General features: G+C 37.3%; 1 protein-coding gene across 3 annotated transcripts in view; it reads right to left on the bottom strand.

Moving 5' to 3' along the window:
• ARHGAP24 (Rho GTPase activating protein 24) overlaps positions 1-14,652 on the bottom strand; it is a 625,501-nt gene that overhangs the window by 173,140 nt on the left and 437,709 nt on the right. The gene's annotated exons all lie outside the window — the stretch shown is intronic.

The raw sequence follows: 14,652 nt of genomic DNA, 5'->3' as shown, positions 1-14,652 counted from the left end.
ATCTGTTCCCAGAGGAAACATTTCTCCCCGTTTTAAAATTAATACTGAGAGTTTCCCTATAATGTCTAATTTCTTTGGATATGTAGGATATAATCTTTTCCTTTGCTGATTTTCCAGAATATTTTTTGTTGTTGTTGTTGATTATTTGTTTTTATTTTTCAATTACTGTTTACATTTAATATTATTATGTGTTTCAGGTGTACAGCATAGTGGTTAGACAATCATGTCCTTTCCAGGATATTTTTATGTCTCAGGATCAGAGGATGTTAATATCCCTTAGTCCTTAATGAGGACTCCTCTGGAAGAGATGTTGCAGTGACAGGTGTTACAGTAAGCCTATAATATTGCTACCCAGTATCAGTGATATTGTTACATGGCTCTTGAACTAAAGCATATTACTATTTCCACAAATCCCCCCTTCCAATTTGTCAAGTTTTTTTTAACCACACATACAAGTTTATTCTGATTATTACTAATTATATACTTTGTTAAGTAAAAAAGAAGCAGCATAATGATTTTTATTTGCTGTCTTTCAAATTAAATTCCCTACTTATATATGAAAAATTTATTTTCTCTAACTGAAGGGGTGATGTCCTTAAATATATTTTTTAATTTTCCTTTCTGAAATGTATTCATTCATTCATTCACTTATTTCACAAATTGAACATTTATAAACTTACCTCATCTTTCCCTTGTGGAACATAATAACCAACAAGCAATAACTTTTTACGAGAAGTGCATAATTTTCAAATAAAATGAAAGGGTTTAGATGGAAAATAAGGTCAATTTTCAAAAACTACCTTTTTATTCATTCTCATACTTTAAGCATGTGCCCAAAGTTTATTTAGAGCCTATCTATTGAGTTGACCACTGTCAACAACATCCATTGTAGCGTGAGATAAGCCAAAATATGAAGTGGCCCAAATTAAAATTGCTCTGGTCACTATTAACCTTTCTATCCAATCTGGTTCCTTAAAATATGAAAGCCCCAAATCCCAAAGACATTACCATCTACATTTATACATAACACCAATATGTCAAATATGACGGGAGTTTGACACACTGATAGATATTACATGGCTTTACTAAAAGTATTCTGCATTTTTCTTTTATTTCTTAAACTTTACTTTGACTTGACCATATTGCCTTTTGTCCGTTAAGCGGAGCAGGAAGGAAATATGAGTAAAACCTTAAAAGAGACGTCGGCTGCGAGGAGACAGGGAGATTTAGATGGAATGAGTCAGGATGATTCAGGGTTGGTGAGTGGACTCAGGAAGGAAGGTGTAAGGAGTCACATACCAGCAGGTTTTTGAGAACAGAAGTGGGCTGAACCACAGACAATAGATTATAGGTATTGAATTCAAGAACCAAAGTTTCTCAAAATAGGTTAAGCAAAGAGGGAACTAGCAATTTTGGTGGCCAGTGCAAGCAATAGGAAATTGGCCCTCAAACGTACTTTGTAATTCATGACATGGTTCATTTCTACCCATTGGAAGGGAGGCATGTGCTGTCAATATGTGAATTCAACACAATCTAAAATAGCACAACGATATACAACCATTTAAAAAAAGTGCCCCTCTATATTTAGGTCCCTTGGACATACTCCAGGTTGCCCTGCATACTCCAGGCATGCCCTGGATTTCAGAACCCTAGGGTAGTTTAGAGGGGAATGGTTCCTGTGCTATGAAGGCTGGACCTGCGGAGTTGAATTTCACTGATGGGACAAGTACTTAGGGAAGAGGTGAACTCCAGGGCAGACTATATTAACACAGGCGAGGCAGGCGAATTCTCTAACTCTTGATCTTCTCCTCTCGGTTTTCACGTTTACAGTAACACTAGAAGAAGGCTTTCACTAAGGAATCCCAGGGAGCAATTTTGTGATAGCAGTGACTGCACAAACAGCTACCGGGTTATAAGGTTCTGTGCTTGGGAGAAGATTTCTCACGTGGAAATTTTTAATAATCCCAGGAAACAAATGCACATAAAAATCTCAAGCATCAACTCTCTTAAACCAATTCAAGCCCACGCCCACCTTGCTGCTCATCTCCTCTCACACTCTGTTCTCCAGCAGTCAGAGTGAGTCCTTCCCTCTCCATACCCTCCGATGCCTTCCCGTCATTCCCCTGCTCTATGCCTTCCCATGGTTTCCCATGACCCGTCTCATGCCCTCCAATGGTGTACCACCATCCCCCTGCCTTATCCCTGCAGTAATTCCCCACTGTCCTCAGTATAAGCCCAAATGCTTAATTATGGCCTCCTAGGTCTTGCCTAATTTTACCGTTTATCTTCCCTGCTGGTTTCCTAACCTGATAGTCCATCTGTCTAGAATGTTTCTCCCCCAGATCGTCACAGGACTACCTCCTTCTCAGCACTCAAGACTCATCTTCAATGATACCTCCCCAGAAAGGACTTCTTGACCGCTCTAGCTAACCATCGTTTGCCCCACATATACTCTCTCTACCCCATTTACCTATTTTGATTTTTCTTCATAGCACTTACCACTATCCAAAATTATATCTGGTTCTTTTTTTTATGTCTTCATTCATTCAAATAGTTGGTTAGTTTAAATGTTTCCTCTGTTTCCTCTAGATTAAGTTTTATAAAATCAGAAATGTATCAGAAGTTATAAATAAGATCAGAAGCATAAGATTTAGATTTTTTAGAACACATTATTCCTAGTGTTCAGAATAGTGTCTACTATGAAATAGACATTTGGCAAATATTTCTGGAATGAATTAATTATATTTCCTCTCTGGGTTACTACTCTTCAGTCAACAAACAATTAACATAAGTCTATAAGCGTGAAGGCAAAGGATGAATGTATTTCTGCAACTGACTTTGCAAGTCTCCCTGTGGCTCAGAGGTAGGCACCGAAGGAAGGAAGAGCCCCCACTGGGCTCTAGGCATTTATATCTACACAAGCCCTTGCATTTTGTTAACACAAAGGCCAGAATATACCCTTGACTTGACAGAATGTCCTCTATGGGTATATGCACCTAACTAGATATGTGATTACATTTGCTAGAAGGTCCTAAGAGCTTTGGGACATCTTTGTTTCCTGAATGTGTAGTAGTTGCCATTATTGAAATAGCAGATATCCTAAAGCTAATTCTATCCTTTCCAGGTGATTTCAAGAAATTGCTCTCAGCTGCCAACTCTTCAGGAGCAGAAGCTAAATCCTTGCATTCACAACATATGTTTTCTAAATGAAAAGGGGACAGACAAAATAATTTTAGAGAGGTGAGCTCACAGATAATTTAATCTCCCACCTCAGTTCTCCTCCACGCTGAATCAGAGCTCTCCAGTGAGCTGTAAATTAGATTTCCTCTCCCCTCTCCTGTCCTACTGCTTCCTAATTACCTGTTCTAGTGAGTCAGCCTCTCTGGGTCCTGTGGCGCAGGCACACTGTGGGATAATGCGACTGGCTAAGCACACCCTGGGTCCGGTCACATCAGAAAGGTGGCTGTGTGATGGTAGGCAAAATGGAAGAAAATGACATTCCCTAAGCATCAAAGCAGCTGTGTTCCCCAGGACACTCAGGTAGAGGAAATTTCTTGACTGAACACTCTTGCTGCTCAGTGGTGAGGAAAATAATTAAAGTCATTCTTGAAAAAAGTGTCTTTTTATGGTACTAAGTCCATATTAATCTAAGTACATAAGTGGCATTTATTTAGTCACTGAATCAAAGCTACAGATATTTACTGATTGTCTTCTATGGTAATGATGTTTGTATAAGTATTCCTTGTTATCTCATGGGATAATGATCCTTCTTTACCCGGAACACAAATTTCCCCAGGAAATAAGGGAAACATTTCTTCTTTCCTTCCCTCCTTTCTTCCTTTCTCTCCCTCCTTCAATTTCTTGAAGCCCATATGTATGAGTCCAGACAGTGTGCAATGCTTGGGTATAAAGAAGAAGATAAAATCTTATGTCAGGAAGCTTACCCTTTGGAGGTGGGAGGTTACAGACTATTGGGGAGAGCAGTACGGGGTTATAAGAGCACATCAAAGAAGCGTGGAGTCAAGATGAGAAGAGACCAAAGAAGGCTTCCTGGAGCAGAAGAAACCAAGGCACATTTTGAAAGCAGGAGAGGGATAGGATTAACATTCCAGGCAGGAGATAGGGCACACTTGGACCACTTCAAGTAATTCTTACAGAGCTGGAATGCAGAATAAAAGACATAGACTAATAGATAAAATATGCAGAAGGAACACAGGCAGAAGGCAGGCTCAGGAATTTGGTTTTTATCCTGAAGGCAATAGGTAGCTACTAAAGGATTTTAAAGACGGAACGTTTCGTTTTTAGGATACTAAGTGAAGAAAGAATTTAGGGACAGGTGGTCTAAAGGACTACTTAAGAGGTTGTTTCTTTCTCCAAGTAAGATACTGTGGTGATCGGAAATTAGGCAATAGGGACAGAGATGGCCTCAAAAAGGTATTTAAAATTTTCCACAGGTAGGAAGACGTGAAGAAGGCAAACTTACTTCCAAAATCTCTAGAAGATCATTACAGAAACATGTAGCCAGTATTAGAATTGCATGAAAATGTAGTAAGTCCTCATTATGTAAAAGACATTTCTCATAAATGCACTCCATTTACAAGTGGGGAAGTTGAGGCACAAACTTGAAAAAGTGATAGCAGAATTTGACTCAAGTCTATCTGACTACAAAGCCCATATTCTTTACACTAAATTTCTCTTTGAGATCATAAATTTTGAATACCTTTTAAAACTTGGATGACTAGACTTGAAGATTTGAATATAATTTGGCAGTATCTTAAGAGATTCCTTAGGCAGAACTCCTTAGGTTTTCTAGGCATAAGCATGTTCAGATTTGAGATCCAATACACAAACAATTGTATTTGCACTATTTCTATGGAACTACATGCTTAACTACCCTGCAAAACACAAATCCTTCATCAAATTCCTCTTGATAATCTAATTATTTTTAAGCTTGAAAGATTTATTCACACTCTATTAGGACAGCCAGTTGAAACCAAAATAAAAGTGGACTTGGCAGATATCCTAGTTCAATCAAGTCAAATATTGAGTTTTGAGAAGAATAAAGTTTGAAAGACAAATCAGTTTCAATGAATCTAGGAGGGCAAGAGGTAAAACTCCTAAGACCTTGGAAACAGAAAGGGACAGATATAGCTCAAACAGGAAACGATGCTGAGATTTGTCTTAAAGTCGGAGTAGAATTCCTTCTCTAGCATATTTTACATCTACTATGGGTAGGGTTATCATACACTTTACTGTCCAAACCTTGACTCTTCGAGAGCAAAAGGAGGTACTATTATTAACCATAATGGAAAGCAGACAAAAACCAGGACTCTTATAGGCAAACCTGGATACACACCACCCTACATAGAGGTCGGCACTAAACTTGACCTTCATATGATGTCAGCATCAAGAATGAGGTCGTAGGTCTTAGCTGGCTTCTAAAGTGAGGCAAGACAAGCAGAGTCAGAATTCTTATACAACTTGGACAAGGTGTTCAATACAAAGGCTAGATCAACTGAATAGTTAGGATATATTAATTATTTCAGTTCTATAATTTATCTTATTAAAAAATGATACAGAACAATGAAAAAGACACCTCATTATAAGACCTTCACAGATAACATATACAGTGTCTAGTCTCAAATAAACTAATGCATTCACTTGAACATTTTGGCTATAAACGATATTGGTATAGATGGGTACCCCTAGATATTTCGATTATTTAAAAATAAACACAAGCTTTACTTTTCAATGTATTAACCATCAGTGAATCAATATTAATAAGCACCAAACTGAATCAAATCTTAGTCCACTCTCCTGCCCCTCACCTGAACTCTTTCCTGAGATGAGCACCTCCTTCCTTATATGGAAGGTTCCTTACTAGACAAGACAAAGGGAAGGACGGGCATAGCACAGAAAGCCAACGTGCCCAGGTACAGACAGGACCTAACAGCCAACATTAATTAGGTATCCAACTTCAGTTCTTTCAGCAACTAGCTGTCATGACCTTGGACAAAACATTTCACTCCACTGAGACTTAGTTTTTTCTTACATAAAATGAGAAAATTTAGTAAGATTACCTCAGATGTGAAACTTGATGATTATATGAGATAATTATCTCCCATATGTTTTAAATTTGCTTAAGGCTTATTTAGCCATGAGGGTTAGGACAATATCTCTTGCATCATAAAGAAATTTAAACAGCCAGTTATTGACAAAACAACTGTTATAGTAACAATAATGATTTTTTAAAGATTCCCAAGAATATAAACATAGGCAGTGGGGAGACATTTCTTTTTTCTTTTTTGAGTATAACAGGAAAGCTATTCAGATTTTCTTAAGGGAAAAGTCATCAGATGTAAAATGCCAAACCACATTGTGCTTAATAATTTTTAAATAGTAAGCTTTTCTGGGCTTCCAAAACACACTGAGTTTATATAGAAAAAGATTTCCCTCAGAAGTGTAAAGTTGCTTCCCTACACTGTCATTTTTCACAAGTAAAGAATGAATCCACATTTATAAGACAGAATGTTGGAGGCACCTTCCTGGTATTAATCCTTGACAAGCCCCTAGACACACAAGCACAGTTCAAAAAATAATGAAAACAAATTGCCCATTGATCCTGTGCTATTGGGCCTCAAGCACTAAAGCAACCAAATAAAAGGAAGCTCAACTTTTTCCTCATATTATTTTGACTCCTTCTCAATACAGAAGTAACATATTTCCTTATTAAAATATAAACAAGAAATTACATAATATAAAATTTAACTTTCTTACCCTCTTAACCCTTACCAATACTATTCTTAAGAATTAATCACTCTCAACAGTTTGCTGTGCAATCATCCTGGTTTATGTACGTATGTATGTACGTATGTATGTATGTATCTATATCTATCCATAAACATGTATATTTGTACACACACATACATGTGTACATCCACAACTCTGTTTTTGCAAAAGAAAACATTCTCTTCCTTTACCCCAGTCTTTGAAGTTATTAAATTTATTGATCTTTGCAGCCAAGTCAGTTAGCATAGTAATAAATGTGTCCGTTTTCCCACCATAATAATCTCTTCTCCATCTTTAAACCCCTGGACCTATCAACACAACTATCAGGTGGCAAAGAAAAAAATTGCAATGGTATTTTTCTAGCAGTCAAGATGCTAGGCAAAATGAGTACCTAATAAATGTTTACTGATTTGAATGAATGGATGAATCACAGCAAGGACCCTAATCTCACCCATATGGGAGAAGCTGCCAGGAAACAACTATTTGTGAACTGACATCCATAGTATCCATTTCTCTTTTTATCAAGTGTTCCAAATTGCTTTTTTGAGTGTCTCTTAATCATTACTTTGTGTGAGGATGTCTCTTTCAAACCTGAATACTGTATTTTTCATCATCACTATATGATCACTAAGCAATAAAAAGTGTGACTTGAATAGATTCCCCTCCTTCATCATAAATTGGTCTCTGTAGTGTCTCTATCATTTTAATCAACACTTGGTTGGGTCTATCAATCCCAGTATCCTTGTTGAATTTACAGCATCTGATAAAAGATGCCAGTGCACGTTTCCCGCAGCCTCTCCAGAAAAATAAAACATTACTACAAGCCAGCCTTTAGCCAGCAGTTATTGAACTAGTAAGCTAATCAATGGCAGTTCCAGCCTATCCAGAAAATAATTTTATTTTTCTTAGAAACTTTAGTCAGTATATTCTTTATGTTTTCACCCTTGAAACTACATTTGATAGTCCTTTGTTCAGGCAATGAACTTCAACTCTTAATATTTTTTCTTCACAATATTCAATGAATCTATCATCATCTATATTAATAATATCTTCCTATGAGAGAATATATATTTCAGTCATGAGGAAAGGTGTCATTGGAATTTGCTATGGAATGTTAAGAGTTTATATTCTTCAAACTCAATTTGTTACTGACAAGTAGGTGATATTTAAAAATATGAGATAGATAAGATTGCCAAAAGAGAAAGCGTAGTTAGAAAAGACGAACAAGGATTGCGAACCTTGGCATTCCAATGAAATGTTAGATGTGTTAGTAGTGTGTGTGTTGTTTATAAACATGAATTAGATACAGTTGCATGAGGATATGTTGTTCAGTGAAACATCTGGAGATGCCTGCTTTCACTAGGTTGAATGTTGTAACAGAAATAATTGTGCAAGGGCTATAGTAGAAGTATGAGTCATCATTAGGTTTTTGTAACTTTTTATTTTGGAAAAATTTCAAATTCACAGGAAGATGGTATGAGCATTACAAAGAAAACCCATATGCCCTCCACCCTGATTTACTAATGTCTATCAATCAATGTATATGCATTTAATTTTTTTTCTGAATCATGTGAGTTAGAGACAATATATACCTTTATCAGTACACAATGTGTGTTTACTAAGAGCAAGGATATTTTTGTTCATAGCTTCAATATAATTCTCAAAGTTATGAAATTTAACATTGATACAATATTATTATCTACTCCACAGTCCATACTCATAATTCTAAATTGTCTCACTAATGTCTTTTATTTTATTTATTTATTTATTTAAATATATCTTTATTGATTTCAGAGAGAGGAAAGGAGATGGAGAGAGAGATATAGAAACATCAGTGATGAGAGTCATTGATCGGCTGCAGCCTGCAACCCAGGCATGTGCCCTGACCAGGAATCGAACCCTGATCGCCTGGATCCTAGGTTGACCGATGCTCAACCGCTGAGCCACGCCTGGCTGGGCTCACTAATGTCTTTTCGAGCTACTACTTTTCCACTTCAGGATCCAATCAATAGTCACACATTGCGATTGGTGTCATTTTTCTATATTCTCCTTTAACCTGGAACAGTTCCTCAACCTTTCTTTATCTTGATCTTAAAAATCTTAAAGGGTACAAGCATATTATTTAATAGACTCTCAGTTTGGATTTGCCTAATATTTTTTCATGATTAAATTCAGGTTATGCATATTAAGAGGCACATGATGTCAGGTCGCCTTGATACTGATAAAGTTAACTTTGACCCATTTTCTTATCACACTTCACCCAGTGGTTTTAGCATCCATTGAAGATTTTCTCATTCTTTCCATTCCTTCTGTATTTATTAGTTGGCACTCTATTGTGAGAAAGAGCTCTCTAATCACACCAATTTATTTATTTACTTAGATTAATATAAACTCATGCATTTTTATTTTATTCAATTAGTTAAAACCAATTATTTTATGGTGTTATTTACTTACTTATTTTTTAAAACACAGTTTATTACTTACAAGTCTTGGAAATTACATGGTACACCTAGGAGGACCACACTGTGAGGTTCTGAGTAGAAAGAAAGAGAGAGCAGGCTTTGGCTTCTGCTTTTATTGGGGTTGAGGGTGGAACCTAAGGAATTTAAAGCACCAAAAGAGAAAAAACAAACAGCCCAAATGGTCAGCTATTGAAATCAAACAAGATCTTTAAAACAAAGGAGGGGTGGGAGCTGGTTTTTTATTATGTACTTTAATGCTTAAATTATTTTAGATTTAGCCAGTGGGGGCCCCTTCAGGCTGGCTTCTGTGTCCTTTTGCTATGTCAGTCTCATGCTTTGAGCACTTCCTTAATTGCAGGCTTAGTTATACTTTCCCTGTTCTAGACTTCAGTCAGTCTCCTCACCTTCATTTATTTTAATGGAGAATGGCATTTAGAAACCAAGTGCTGAAATTCATGATGTTGCTTCTAGACCCTCTCCCTAGATAGAAATAGTGGACATTTATATATATATACATACACACATTTTATCGTCTACTTTTTTAATCATATGTTTTGAATTTTAACAATATGATTTAATTTTCAGGTTAAAAATATGAGAGATTATTATTTATATTTCCTCCCACCTTCTCCTACACTTTTACTGTATATAAATATTCACAATATAATAAGGTGATATTTGCATTCTGTTCTATAACCATATTTAAACCAGTTGTTTAATCTTAGCATCGTAGCCCTGTAGTTAAATTAATTCAATATCACTGTGAGAATTTTATCATATATTCCCATCCCTGAGTTTTTTACTTGATTCATTTTTGGTTTCATGAAGTTCACATTTGAGTAATTTTTTCTTTTGGTTTGTTTTCTTTGTTTTTAGTAATTTTTTAGGAAAGCAAGGGTGTTGTATAATTTCAGCTCCTACTGCAGCAGACCTGGGTACTTTTCCGTTGGTATCACTTTATTATTCTCAGAATTTCCAGTGTCTTCCGGCACTCAACATTGCTGAGGTGAGTATGATTTTTCCCCTTTCTACGGAACTTGATTTTATCATCTGAATGCCAGCAGAACTTTTTCTTTTCCCTTATTCTAGATAATAAGCATATGTCCAGATACTTATGTTTTATGTCTACCTGATGTGCCCACTCAATCTACAGATTCAGGTACTCCTTTACTACACTTTGTTTCTTTCATTATGTCTTAGTCCATTTATTGGTTTTTGTACTTCAGGGATACCGATTATTTCCTTCTCTTCTACTTTTTTTTTTTTTTGGCTAGTTATTCTGATTTCTGTGTCTCCCCTCTGCTTTCACCACAATTATTTGAAGTATTTCTTTCCTTCCTGCCGGTGATCTCATCTGCAGCTCTCCCTTTCTAACTTTCTTCATTCTAATTTATTTTTTAGGTTTATAAAGGTCTTTTTAAGTTCTCAATTTAGCTCTTCAACTTCAACTCAAAAGCATTTTTTTTTCTTTTGCTTTGTCACTCTGGCTTGGAGCTCACATCTATGGCATCCGTGGTTTCTTTAGGAAACGCATTTTCTTGTATAATGCACAGCACTGGGCCCTTGTGGAGGGCTTTAGATTTCTACCTTGTTTTTATATTCTCCCAGATTTTTTTCGATCTGCTTTTGGCACGCGCCTCTCATTTGTTCTCCTCTTTGTCCTTAATTACTGTATTTTCATCGTGTTATTTCGCTCCAGCGCCCCGCAGGCCGTCATGCCAGTCACTGCGCCTCGCCCGCGGTAACCCAGCGGTGGCTCCTGACCGCTGTGGGCTCCGCGCTGGCACCTTCCTGCTGGTCGGGACACTGTTCATCCTGCCTTCAGAGCAAAGATGAGTCTTCGGGAGTTGGCACATTTCTCTGGCTGTACCCTCAGAATATCTTAAGCTTTTCAACTTTACAGCAGCTCCTTTCCTCAACAGCCACTTCCAAGGATAAACAAAAATCAATAAAGCAATAAGCACTGCAGCACTGAATACACAAACACGCACTGGCTTCTCCAGTCACTTCAGACGACCATTTGCCAGACGTAACAGTTTTACTCCTACCAAGAATTGTCCCCGTTTGGGAGGAGCCTCTCCTTCTCTCTACAATCACATTTGACATTTGGTAACATCAGCCAGAAATATTTAACCACTGCCCTGGCTAAAATATAATACCAAAATCTGGAAATGTTTTTTCTCTCTCCCTTAATAACCTGGCCCTCTATAGAAAGCTGTGTGCGAAGAACAGATGCCATTTCTCTTCCTCCCCCCCAGGCACTCAGGTTGCTGTTGCTGTTGCTGGAATTCTCTGTTCGAGTCTGCGGGGCTTTGGGTCAATCTGGACACGCTTCTTCCCCTTCTACAGGGAGGCCACAAACCATGCTGTGGTCGCAGAGCGTGCGACAAAGGTGGTGACGCATTCACGTGCGCGTGTGTGTCCTGCTCCCAGAACACAAACATCACGAACACATACACATTCTGAAAAAGTCCATCTCTATGGAAATGGACAGCTAGAAGCAGTGCAGCCTGGAGAAAAGGTTAATGGATTTATTCAAAAACAAAACATTAAAATATTATTAGAAGATGAGCTCGTAAGGACCAACACACCGTTTAAAACTATTTGTTAAATATTATAATTGTGAGAAAGTTTTTGTTTGACTTTGAGAAGCAGAAAAAGGTAGGCGGACTCAGTGTAGTTTGCTTTTTCAAGTTAGAGCTAATAAATGCCCTTAGTGATTCCTTGTCTAGTGGGAGGCACTTGGCCCAAGTGGGTAATTTTGCATCTTCCCTTATTTATGTTTTCGTCCTAGGAGATTTTCCTTCTGTTTTTCCCACGCTGTTTCCTTGTCTGTGGCCCTTCGTCACGCAGGAACAAGTGCACGGGCTGCCAGCAGACACGGGGCCGCACAAGGCTGTACTTCTTAGTCTTTAACAAGTGTATGATCACCTGGGGACCTACCTAAAAATACAATTCTGATTCTGGCCCTAGGATGGGAATTTGACCTGAGAACTTGATTTTCTAACAATACTGCTCATCAGAGGGTTACACTCTGAGTGACGAGGGATATGCATGCTACTGATTTTAAAAGAATGGTTTGATTTTAAGGACCTAGAAGTATTGCAATGGCCAAGGAGCAAGGAGTTCTTTCAGTGTGTTAAACTGCATCCCAGACCTTTATGTAAGTATAATAGATTCCAAAATCTTCTTCCAATATTATATTATTCTCTCCTCAATCTTCTCCTTCCCTCCCTGCCTCCCTCCCTCCCTCTCTCTCTTTCTCTCTCTCTCTCTCTTCCCTCTCTTTTCTTTATTTTTATTTTTCATCTCCACTTACGTCTTTGGCCCCAGCCCCCACCCTCTTCTCCATTTCCTTCTTCTACGTATAAAAGGATGGCTGAATCACAATATTCAGAATTAGGAAATGGGAACATTATTTTTATGACTTTTCCCTCCAGGGCTTTAAGTATATTGATTTTGCATTATCACTGTTGATATTATTTTAGGCTGAAAACCGATTGCAAAGTACGAGAAATCTCACTCAACAGTCAACTACAGCAAATCAACATCTTTAATGTTTGTACCAACTATAGTCTATAATTCAAAAAGCAGGAAAAAACAAATATATGCTGGAAAAAACAACAACCCCAACACAAAAACTAACTCCATGTTACTGAGTGTAAATTTATTTCTGCTCTGTTCCTCAATTTTCATTACTAAAGGGCTTTGCTGTACATGAGAGTTCATGTTTCAAAAGAGTGTGGCCACTGATTTTTAAAAAAGTATTTCCCATCTGGAAAAGTTAGTCTCTGTCTCTGAAATCTAGATTTAGACAGGTTTTCAAGGTAAACTTTCAGTTTTCATGGTAAATAACCATATCCATTCTTATGACTATCCCTATTGTCTTCCATAGTTATTTTGCTAATTTTTGACCTTCTGAAACTGCAAATACATAGTAATTTATTTTACTTAATTATGTTTTCTTAATATATCAGAAGCTTGCTAATAAAAAAAATAGATGGCCTGGCCGGGAATTGCTCAGCAGTTGAGCATTGACCTAGGACCCAGGAGATCTCAGTTCGGTTCCTGGTCAGGGCACATGCTTGAGTTGTGGGCTAGATGCCTGCCAGGAAGCAGCCAATCAATGCTGTATCATTGATGTTTCTCTCTCTCTCCCTTCTTCTCCCTAAAATCAATAAAGATATTAAAAAAAAAAAAATAGATGTTCACAGTTTATTTAAACTGCTATTGTGCTTAGAGACAGACCTAAACAAACATGAAAACACTTTCACCCTGAAGAATTTTTCTATACCTCCTTCAAAAATCTTTTTATATATGTACCTTAGCAAATCTTTTGACCCATTTTTTCTGGTGCTAATTTTCTAAACATTATTCATTCTGAATCTATAGATAGCACTTATGCGCTCTGAATTAATCCATGAACCAATCAAAACAAAACTTCATATTCTACTCACAAGCATGTTCTATTATTCTACTCACTACACGATATAATTCACACATCATAAACAGAATTATCATCAAATCAGTCTCACCAAATTAAGTTGAAAAGCACAATTTAAGCAATAGCTACCTTTCACTAAACTCTTTTTCTAGAATGTGTAGTGTATTTAATTTAAGCATTGACTTTCATTTAAACCTTAGCTCAGAAATCAAAACTTAAGGCTTGATTCCTATATTGTCATTCATTAAAAGGCTAAACAAATATTCCTTTTCTATTGTATACAGAAGCAGATTCATATCACACTTCTCAAAAATAATCAGCTATTTGGGCCAACAGGTAAAAATCTCTAGGTCTTTCCTAGGATAACAATATGCCTTTCACAGGGCAACAAATAAGTGTACCTGGTTTATTCAGATATAAACACATGTAGAAGTAGTATAAGCTTTCTGAATTAGAAAGTACTAATGAGGAGCCGTATAATGAGAGATCTTCGACAATAACAGTAACAGAAAAAGGGATGTACTCATGCTACATCAAAATGGCTAATATAAAATATCTCCATCCTTGAGAGCATTCAGAAAGTGCTTGTTTATGGAAACAGAAAAGAAAAAAAAAGAAAATGTCCTTGATTTGTCCTCTCTGTTAGGTGCTGGTAAAAAACAATTACTTTGGGGCTGGCGAAAAGGAGAAGGTACCTCTAGTTTCTGTAAACAGCTCCACACTAGAGCAATCTCAGTCTCAGATCTTGCTTCTCAATCAATACCAAGCACACCGTCTCATCTGGTTAATGCCAGCAGCCAGGGTTATCTCTACACAGAAGGAAAAGGTCGCTATCAAATTGCAGGGGCTCCCTCCCACTGTTATTGCTCATTGATTGTTTAGCGACCCCTGCAGAGAACCCCCTCGGACGCACTGCCTATCGCAGGGGTGAGCAATGACGGGATGCCGCCTCCGAAG

Source organism: Miniopterus schreibersii (genome assembly GCF_964146895.1).
Source record: "Miniopterus schreibersii genome assembly, chromosome: 1".
NCBI lineage: Eukaryota > Metazoa > Chordata > Mammalia > Chiroptera > Miniopteridae > Miniopterus > Miniopterus schreibersii.
The sequence above is the reverse complement of the archived record's forward strand: the minus strand, read 5'-3'. Positions and strand labels throughout refer to the sequence as shown.